The sequence below is a fragment of the Stylophora pistillata genome, chromosome 6 (genome assembly GCF_964205215.1).
Source record: "Stylophora pistillata chromosome 6, jaStyPist1.2, whole genome shotgun sequence".
Taxonomy (NCBI): domain Eukaryota; kingdom Metazoa; phylum Cnidaria; class Anthozoa; order Scleractinia; family Pocilloporidae; genus Stylophora; species Stylophora pistillata.
This window is the reverse complement of record NC_142524.1, coordinates 17,033,802-17,044,574: the sequence shown is the minus strand read 5'-3', so window position 1 is coordinate 17,044,574 and position 10,773 is coordinate 17,033,802.

The following is a 10,773-nucleotide window of genomic DNA, read 5'->3' as shown; positions in this document are numbered from 1 at the left end:
TCCAGAAGATAAAGATCGTGACTTAAGGTGGCTGGTACCAGTTTTCATCTTTTTTATGTAACTTTGAAAGGATACAACAAAAAGACTGACCAAGGCCAGTTGAACACTTTTACAAGGTTCAATTACATAATCATTGGCTATCCAAAAATAAGTGTCATTTTGTCACCAGAAGTTTCCGTGGCAACGCTTTCAAAGGATTATACAGACGCATTTTTTAGCTTATAGCCCAAATAATTTGAAAACTAACCCGGTGACCCCGTAATTTTTCTTAGTGATTGCTTTCGGCACTTGAATTTAGGAAATTGCACAAAGATTTTAAAAAAATTATACGGTGCGGAATTTCAGAAAATCTAGAAAAAGGCAATTTTCACACATCGCAAATGTCCTTCCGTAGAATTTTCTAGTTTTTTCTCACGATTCCTTTCAACGTTATTATCATATTGGAAAAATAAAAAGAAGGGGTCACCGGACTTGTTTTCATGCAATAGCTTTCGTGAGTTTAGCAATTCCCACGCGTGTTCTTGCGCATGTAAAAATCTGCATTCTAGAAGATCGACATTTGCTCATGATCTGTTATAGTTACCGCTGACTATCGCGTGTGTTCGCACGAGCACCTACGATCTGAAACGATCTGATGTTTACAGACGTTTGCTGCTTAGAAAATCATTCAATAGCCCTGAAAGACAGCCTCCCAGGCTCATCTTTAACGACCTACTCATAACTTCTGGCTATATTAGATTGTTTTCCTTGAAGTTTCACAGTCTTCTTCCGCTTCAGGCAGATTATCCTTTACTTGAGTTCTCCTTTTTTCTTCGTCGCAAGATTTCATATCGGTTGGATATTTCGTTTAGATGTGAAGCAACCTTTGTCTCCGAGAATCGTCTTCTTTATCTTAGTTTCTGTCTCCTGCATGCGCAGTGGCCGTTCAACACATCAAATACACGCTGTTAGGTAAACTTCTAACGAAGTAGAAGAAAGCCTCGCGCCGCCATCTTTGTTTTGAATTTTCGTCTCTTAATATCTCGCGCTTCTTTCGCATGTTTCTGTCGCGCGTGAAGGAAGAGTGACCTGTTCCCCGCGCGAGGAAACTAGTACTAGCCACCTAAAACACCACACGAGTACTACGAGTGGCATACGAGTGACAGACGAGTACACACGAGAGCATACCGATACACGCGAGGGAAATTTTCTATTTTTTTTAAATTAATTGCATCATGTACCAGTCGTATTTTAGACACGATCGAAGATAGATCACAGTGGATGCTCAAAAAATCGTTATCCACATCGAAGATGAATACAAAAACATAACGCCTTCTCTCAGAAAATTGTTCAATTTTTCTTGATGTAAAGGAAGTAAGTAATAGATTCAAAGGATAAAAATGGTGGTGTACCGTTTTGGGTCAAGTGGAGAAAACAGCAAAGAAAAGTCGTTCACTGAAGTTGAAACGCAGTTTTACATGATTTAACTCTCCTGAGGCCATTTTATTTTGAGCGTTGTAACTCTAACCACTTTAAAATCCACAATGAACTCTCATGGTATCAAAAATACGTTATTAAATTTCATCCTCCTATGTATGACTTAGACCCGGATTTTTCTCTAAGAACTTCATCTTTATCTGAAAAAAAAATCATTTTGATCGATCTTTCCGAGAGCTCTCACCGCGTTTAATATTTTAACAAGGTAACGCAGCAAATCGAATCTGGTGCATTGTGGACATAATGGCTACTTATCTAACGAATGACATCAAAAATTAAGCCAAAAGTTGCAATTGAGGCACCACAGCGACATGTATGTACTATCAAGTTTCTTCCTAGATTTCCTTTTTCAGAAAGTTCGACTACATGTGCCCTTGATGTTCATTATCAACTGCTGCGTTTCCTCGAGAATGATCCAAATATGGCTGCGAAAAAAGTTCTCAAAAAGGGCTCAACTTGCGCTATTCAAAGATTCTCTCCTCGTTCATATCTAAACGATACTCTCTGGGAAATTTCTTGTAAATTTCAAGTTATTTTAACTTTATAAAACAGAGATGTGGTTTACGGAATTTTGATGATACACTAAAAAGCGGGAGTGAGATGTAAATCTCACGTCAGCACGGGTTATGAAATCAGTTGCCCCAAATTTTATTACTGATTTTGGAAGTCTAGTGATGGCTTTCAATACCTATGCAGGAATAATGATCAGAAGTGGTTGGTCATCGGAGATATTGGGTCTTAAAAGACTTAAAATACCCTTATTTTTTTACTTTGTCAAAACCAGAAAAAGTCGTCTTTACTTAAGGGAGAGGTAAAGAAAGAAATGAATAGAGACGCGAAGTACTTTATTTCAACGGGTCACTCTTCAGCCTCAAACGTAACAACATAACAAGAAATTAATCATTCTAAAGAGATAAAAGGAACAACCGTTAGCACACAAAATTTAAAAGCGGGATTGCATCGCGTTGTAGCGTACGAAGTTGCCGAAATTGCATAATTTTTCATTGCTTTACGGGGGAGGGGACAACGGCCATTTAGGCGTATCTTGAACTTCTCGATTTTAAGTAGAAAAAAACGCGTGATGGAACGTTTTGATATAATTTTCAAAAGAAGTTCATTAAAAGGGTCCTTTAGAAAAAGTAAAATGAATTACGAAATTTTGCAACTGTCGGCGGGTTCTCGATATCTACGGTCAGTAGCTCTTAATGACGCATTTTATGATGCATACGCTATTTGGAGTTTTGACTTCAAATTATACCCCAGAAAACTCCTAAATTTTTCTTCAGGCTATTGCAGAATAACAGAATAACGTCTGTAGCAGTGCATGCCTTTCCCCGATTCGGGAGGCTCCGGTATCTGTACGTGGCGTGTTTTGTCTTATTGTGATCTATTTGTCTTATCCTGAGGTTTCTTTGAGAAAGAAAGTAATATTATTGCTGCATTTAAGAAAATCGTTCTTCTTCTCTTGAAGGCAACTGTCTAACAGTACCATTACCTCTCTACCGGAGGGAGTCTTTCGTAACTTTACGAATTTAGAAAACATGTCAGTAAGTACTTCGTAGGCTTATGACTGCGTAATGGTCTTTTGTTAGACTTAAGTTAGAATCAAAGCAATCAAAGCCGTCAGCCCGGCTAAGACAGAAACATAAGCATGAGGACTTACACACTCCAGAAGAGATGCGAATGCGGTTGAAAGGGCGAATTAATAAGTATTTTCCTAAATTTGGAGCGAATAGTAGCGCAGAACATCTGTCAAACCACCACAACATGAGTTCCCTCGTATGGGAATGTTCCTTAGCGAGGGTGTAAACGATTGCATATTACTAAAGGGCGCACGTTGCCTCCATTTATGGCAAGAAATATTTTTGTTATTTGCAATCTTGCCACCTAAAAAAAAAACCTTTAAAAGTAACCTTTGCACTCAGGTGATCTGCCATATTGTTAGATTAGTATGAAAAGATTACTCTTTGTTTTTCCGTTCATTAGTTTTGTAGATATTTATCTTCAAACGGTCTTTCATTAGTTTTTTTTTTTTCTTCTTGTAAAAATATATAAACCTGGGGGGCTAGGCGATTTTATTTTGTCAATGGTAACTATTTACAGCTCCAAGTTCTAATCTAAGTTAAGTTGTCCAATTATTTACAGAGTTGAGGTTCTAATTGATTAACGATGTTTTCTCTTACAGGCGGCACGAACCGCACAGAGGCCACAACAGCCCGGAGTAGGCGCCCACCTGTAAGAATTGATGGTAATTATTTACAAGGATTCTTATTTACAAGTTTTCTGTTTGACTAACTTTTAAGGCAATATTTCAAGATTCTCCACTCGTATGGGGCGCAAACAGCGTACAGGCTACAGCCCGGAGTAAGCACTCCTCCTACGGGTTGGATGTTTTTAACGGGAGGCAAGAGACGGAAAGAAGGAAGGGTTTCCATTTGAATCAATAGAACAAAGAGCGTTTCTAAAGGACCAAAATTGCAAGGTATTGCTGCTAAGGGTTCTAGTTTTAACGTCTTTTTTAACCAAGTTGATGATTGAATCGGATTTTAGAAGAGAATTCTTGAAAGTGGCTCAGTTCCTGGCGAACCAGCACCAATAGATAATAGTTGCGTTTAAAAAATTCGAGAGAAATATACCAGTGAAGTTTTGGTCGGGAGAAAATGGGTAGTAAATTGATGCAAGGGAAATGGAAAAAGGAGAGTCAAGTAGGGTGTAGAAAAGGGGGGAGAAATGCTTCCAGACCTTAACTACTCTAGAGTACTCCAAGAAGCAGAGCTCAATTGTTTCAGACTTATTACATATTGCACACTTATCGTCGATAATGTAGCCCCAGGATTTGAGTAAGTATCGCACTTGAATAACTCTGAATTAGCAGCCAAATGATGTCATTTTTGTTGTTTTCAATAAGTTTTAGCCTGGATTTTCGCCACACTCAGGCCCAACGGTTAATGGGGTGGCCTATAGCAGACTCCCAGAAACTGGAGCACCTGGGTGCAGCTTGAACGGAGTCGAGAAGCAACAAGTAGAGGCTCTTACTGGTCAAGAGGTCAGGCAGGGTGCCGGCCCTCTGATGTAAAGAGCGAAAACTGTTCAAACAGATTCGATAAAAGTAAGAGGGGGAAGCCGCGGAGGGACAGAGATTACTAGGAAAGCAGAAACGAGAGTCGAGAATAGTTAATTTACGACTTAGAAAATAACGGGCTGAATAATGCCATTTGCAGGTGCCAAAGATATCACGAAGAGTAAGAAAGTTTGAGAGGCGCAAACTAGCGCACTTGACTTCAAAATTGACAACATTGAGGCCTCCAGATGCTGGGGGCCTACAGCAACGATCGCGGCTAACATTTTCCATTTTGCCCCTCCATATGAAGGGCCAAACGATTGCCTTAAATCTATCATGTACCCAATGGGGTGGGGGGATAATCTTGGCAACATGCCACAAGCGACTGGCACCTAGTGTATTAATAATTAGCGCTCTTCCCACGAAAGAAAGATCTCTATACAATGAAATATATGAAGTTCATATATTTTGAACTGCGGTATTAGATACATATGATACACGATCCTCGCAGTAGATAGCGCTATTTAAGCAATAGCGAAAATCAGACCTGAAAAAAATCAGGCCCGTACGGGATTCGAACCACTGACCTCTGCGATACTAGTGCAGCGCTCTACCAATTGAGCTAACAAGCCAACTGGGAGCAGGCCGTTAAGTTGATTCGTAATAAACCCGTGAAAGTGATAAATATACAATGAAATATGTGAAGTTCATATATTTTGAACTTCACATATTTCATTGTATATTTATCACTTTCACGGGTTTATTACGAATCAACTTAACGGCCTGCTCCCAGTTGGCTTGTTAGCTCAATTGGTAGAGCGCTGCACTAGTATCGCAGAGGTCAGTGGTTCGAATCCCGTACGGGCCTGATTTTTTTTTTCAGGTCTGATTTTCGCTATTGCTTAAATAGCGCTATCTACTGCGAGGATCGTGTATCATATGTAAAGATCTCTTTGTTTCCATAAGTTGAGGACTGAGCTCAGTTTTTTAAGCTTGGCCCGCCAGTTATCGTCATTAACACTGACTAAGCCATTAGAAAAGAAAACACACAAGATCTTCACCTTAAGACCGAAAGGGGAATCCCCAAGCCACATTGCTTCAGACTTGAGGTATTTAGTTTGGCGCCAGAGCCTAATTCAAACTGGTGAACTACCTTGAGCAAGGAAAAAAGAGATCTTTCCGATTTCACTACACATGTACCGTCGTCAGCGTACTGAGAGATTTTATATTGAAGGCCTCCGGCTCCAGGGAGCAGGAGACCTTCAATGTCCTTACATTTACGTACTTGGGTGGAGAGAACTTCAGAAATTAAAACGTATAGCAAAGGTGAGAGAGGGCAGCCCTGTCGAACACCCCTTTGAAGAAAAACAGGGGGGACAGGGAGCTATTAACAATTATTCGGGATTGTTAGGCCTTAGAGTAAAAAAGATTGACCAAACCACAGAAAGAGGGGCCAAAGCCGAATTTTTGCAAAACGCGCATCATAAATTCATGATCGACACGGTCAAATGCATTTTCTTGATCAAGAGAATGGTTGGTTCGACAGTCTTGTCAATCATATCGATAGTGTCACGAAGCAAGGCCAAATTAGAAAAAATGGTGCGGCCGACAACGCCGCAGGTTTGATCTTGGTGTACTATAAGACCCATGACTTTTTTCAGTCGCTCGGATGCTAATGGATGACTTTGGATGCTAATTTATAGTCTGTGTTTAATAGAGAAATCCGGCGCCGAATTTGGACGAGGGGACGATCATCTTTTTTATGAATCAAGCGTAAGAGGCCCTCGTACTGGCTATCCGCAAGGGAGCCAGCACGGAAGGCCTCGTTTAAAACGGAAAGAAGAGAATCACTTAGGTCGTTCCAAAAACAAATGTAAAATTCTGTTGGGAGGCCATCAGAACCTGGCGATTTGCCAGTCTGAAGGCCCTCCAGGGCGATGAGTAACTCGTTTTCAATAAAGAGACCTGCGCATAAATTACGTTCAAAATCTGTTAGCGAAAATTCAAGGTCCTCAATGATTTCAGTTTAGACTTGCAAATTAAGAGGATCCTCGGTAAAAAAGTTCTTATAGAAGTTAATTAGAATGTTTTCGAGGTCTTTTTGTGAATTCCTGTCAACGTCATTTTCGTCAAAAAGGGATTCAAAGGTATAATCTGCTCGTTTTTTCTCAAGACGGAAAAAATAGTTTGTCGGTTTCTCGCCTTCCTCGAACTACTGCGCGCGGGAGCAAATTTTGGCACCTTAGGCTTCTTTCGAAATCAAAGAGGACAATTGGCTTTCTAAGTCGTTAATTACATTCGAGTCATTTAGGCGGTTAGCGTGCAAAGCATTTTTAGCTCGAGTTAGTTGTTTAGTGATTAGGATCCTTTTTGCGTTTACAGCTCTATGTTTGCGAATGCTGTAAGAAATACTAGTTCTGCGAATTTCCTTTTTTAAAGCATCCCACCATCCGCGCAAGGAGGCAAATTCGGGGATTTTAGACTTGAAATCGGTAATCAATTTGGACGTACTATTTTTGAAATCAGCATCGGAGAGTAGAGAAGTGTTCAATCTCCAGATCCCAGGACCGTGGTTAGAAGAGTTAGCTGTTAGTTCCAGTTTGATAAAATCGTGATCAGATAGCGTACACGGTAGAATGTTACACTTAGCTGCTGAGATTAAGCCGTTAGTAATGAAAAAAACGATCAATTCGTGATGCTTGAGTTCGGTCTTTATTTGACCAGGTAAAAACCACCTCGCGTAGGTTGATTCTACGCCAGATATCCGAAAGCGAGACCGCACAAAGAGATCGGATAAGTTTTTGAGCAGATTTCGGAATAGTAGAGCAATTCAATTTATCCAAAACATTGTCCACACAATCAAAATCCCTCCAATGACCAGATCTCCCTGGGGGAGAAAATAATTATGCAGACACGAGAAAAACATTTTCCGGTCCAAAATGGCGTTGGGGGAATAAACGTTTACAATAGAGGTTTTGCACAGCAGCCATGTTAGATGGCTGGAACAATGAAAATATTTTGCGGAAGAAAGAAATTTTTTTCCCATGGGTAAAATAATCTATTGTCCCTGCCATCCAACATGGCTGCTGTGCAAAACCTCTATATTAAGTTTAAGATTATTCAGGTTGATTAATAGACTCAAAACTCTCCCATCTGAATCGGTCAAAAAGCGAATAATTTTACCATAAAAGCTTGGAGAAAAAAGGATTGCAACGCCGACAGACTTGCCTGTCCCAAAAGACCATAGGCATATGCCCCAAAGCTTTTCAAATTTTTCTGCCTGTTTTTTGCACGAGATATGCGTTTCCTGCAAGAGTGCTATGTCGCAATTTGAATATTTGATTTCTTGAATAATGATCCTAGTTTTATCGAAGGACCCAAGTCCTCGCACATTTAAAGAAATATACGAGTCTATTCATTGATTAAGGTTAGATAAATGATTTATCGGCTCTTCCTATATCTTACTTTCCTCCATCCATCATCCACTTCGGTTTCGCTCTCAGAAGAATAGCGACGGGAAGATCGATCTCGCTCGTCTCGGTCGTGGCGGTAGTCACGATCTTCTCTGCCTTTCTCCCATCTTCGATCATCTCTGCGTTCCCTTCGATCATCCCTCCTTCTGCGTTCGTATTCGCCGTCTGAATCCCTTGTACGCTCTTTCTGTCTATCCTTATCGCTCTTTTGGTCCCTCTGTTGTTGTTTTTGCTGTTGTTGTTGTCGTTTCTCTTCTTGCTTGCGACTCTCTTCCTCTTGCTTGCGTTTTTGCTCCTCCTACTTCCGTTTCTGCTCCTCTTACTCTTTCATACGTTTGTTCCGCTCATCTCTAGCCTTTTGTCTGTCCTCCCTTTCTTTTTCTTCCTCTGTTTTTGCGACTCTCGGCGTGACTTCAATGTTTGCACTAAAGAGTACAAACGGGCAGTTGCCAAGCCTTTGATTCAGAGTGAGGCTAAAGATGACCTTGTTGGGATAGAGACCTGTATCTAGTTAGCATGATAACAAAGTGATTTACATAACAAGGTCATCCCTAGCTTCACTCCCGTTCAAAGGCTTGGCAACCAAGCACACAACTGTAAAATGGACTATTGGTGGTCTTCCGATTTACAAACACTGCATTTAGCGGCTTCGTTGCAATTTTCGGCACGGTGACCAGGTTGTTCGCAGTTAAAACATCTTACAGATGAGCATTCCCTCGCTAGATGATTGAGTCCCCGCAATTCCGACAAGTTTTCGGCTGATTGGGATACCACACCCGTATGATTTCTCCGGCAACGTTGATGGTTGATGGAATAGGCCTGAGAATGGACATACGGGCGGTTCGGACGCCATTATTGATGGTTTCTGCGATTTCATCCCGCCGGAAACTGAGAACTCGACCATAGTAGCTAAGGCGACCGATCAGTACTGTATCGGGCAGTTCCGCCGGCGCCTCGTAGATTTTAACAAGCGCCAGGCGGTTTTCACAATCGCCAAGAAATACAGGTAAGTCCCAGATTTCGACTTGAGGGGTTTCCAGGGCCGTTTCTTTCGCCGCTGGTGATACAAAGGTCACTACCCAAGTCTTGTTGGATGTTTTTCTCTGCACACTGGGGATACTATGTCGATACCGGCGGCATCAAAGCCCTGTAGGATATTCTGAGTGGTGACAATTGTGTCGACCCCAAAGTAAACAGACCGGTCCTTGACTACTTGTGTTTAGCTTGTTGTACTAATGAAAGGCACGCCTCCAAATTTCACGCCATTCCTCTCAAGAGACTTGAGTACCGCAGGAATTTCAATGTCAGGCAAATTACCCCACGAATCCTGGCTCACAGCGTCTGCGCTCTCCATAGTGCTCGTAAATTCACCGATAGAAACACTTTCCTGACTTTCTTCGGTATTCATACTTAGAAGATTCTGCAAAACAAAAAGCAGAAAGTTTCTCATAGGCCTTCTGAGTTATCGACTGATTTATTTTCTGTGGACTTCCGCTGAAAATCTTCAATACAATATGGTCACCTATTATTACTCCTCTTTTGGTATTCAGTTGAGCTCTCATACTCGTTCTTTAACCGCAGTTCAAATATGACTTTCATTCACAAACGTTGACTCATCACTTCACGTTTTATTAAGAACCAATATAATGGCTTGTTAACTCAGTTGGTGAAGCACTGCACCGGTATCGCAGGGTTCATGGGTTCGAATCCCGTACAGGCCTTAATTTTTTTGCAGGCCTCATTTTCACTACTGCTTTAAAAGTAGTGCTCGTTACTGCGAAGATCTCTCCCATACTCAAGTGCTTTCTGTTCGGTTATAAGGTATAAGGTAATTTGAAGCCCTTTCAAATCATTAAAACGCGCTCTCATCCATCATATATATCATTACATCGTGACTCGGTTTCCTTTACCTTTTGTCTTGGTAACTATGACAGTAATAAGAGGACCTCCACGTTTACGTTCCTCGCCTCACACCGGTTGTAAGAATGCAACTACACGTAGTAAATAAACAATATACTCTCCACTACTCATCCTATTCCCTTGTTTACGGAAACCATCATAAAGTTCGTGCATAGAAAGGTGGCATACAGTTCCCTTTTTCATGTTTGTAGAGATGTCTCTTACAACAAACTTGCTGAAGTGACATTTCATTGTGACACAATAATGCCGTTAGTCATGCACCCAACAGAGCGCCCTTGATTGAGTGTTGTATCAGACCAGACCAAAGAGATCACAACAGCCAATCAGGCGAAAGATGTCTCAAGTTGCCGAAAATAACTCAAAGTAAAACAAGCAAACTCCTAAGAGCGGGGCAAATCGCGACCAGATCGTCTCTACTTTGGTGGGATTAGGCCTCAGGCCCTTGTTCGTCAGGAGAGGCCCCATGAAATTTACCTCGCTCATCCTCAGCTTCATCTTGTCTGGGTTAAGGACAATGCCGCGGTCCTTGCACCTTTGAAGGAGATCTCGTAGACTCCTGTCGTGGTTTGCGGTGGCCTCTTCGTCGATCTCTCCAGTGCCATAAATGAGGATGTCGTCCGCGATGCGGACGACGGGTAGGTTTTCCAGTGCGTGAGTTAAATGATTCTGGGAAATCTCGGACGAGGGGGAGAGACCGAAGGGCAAACGAATCCATCTGTACCTTCCGTAGAGTGTTGCGAAGGTCGTGGGGACGCTGGACTCGGGGGAAAGGACACAGTGCCAGTATCCCGACTTGAGGTCAACTGTCGAGAATACTTTTGCTTTTGAGAGCTCCGGGAGTAT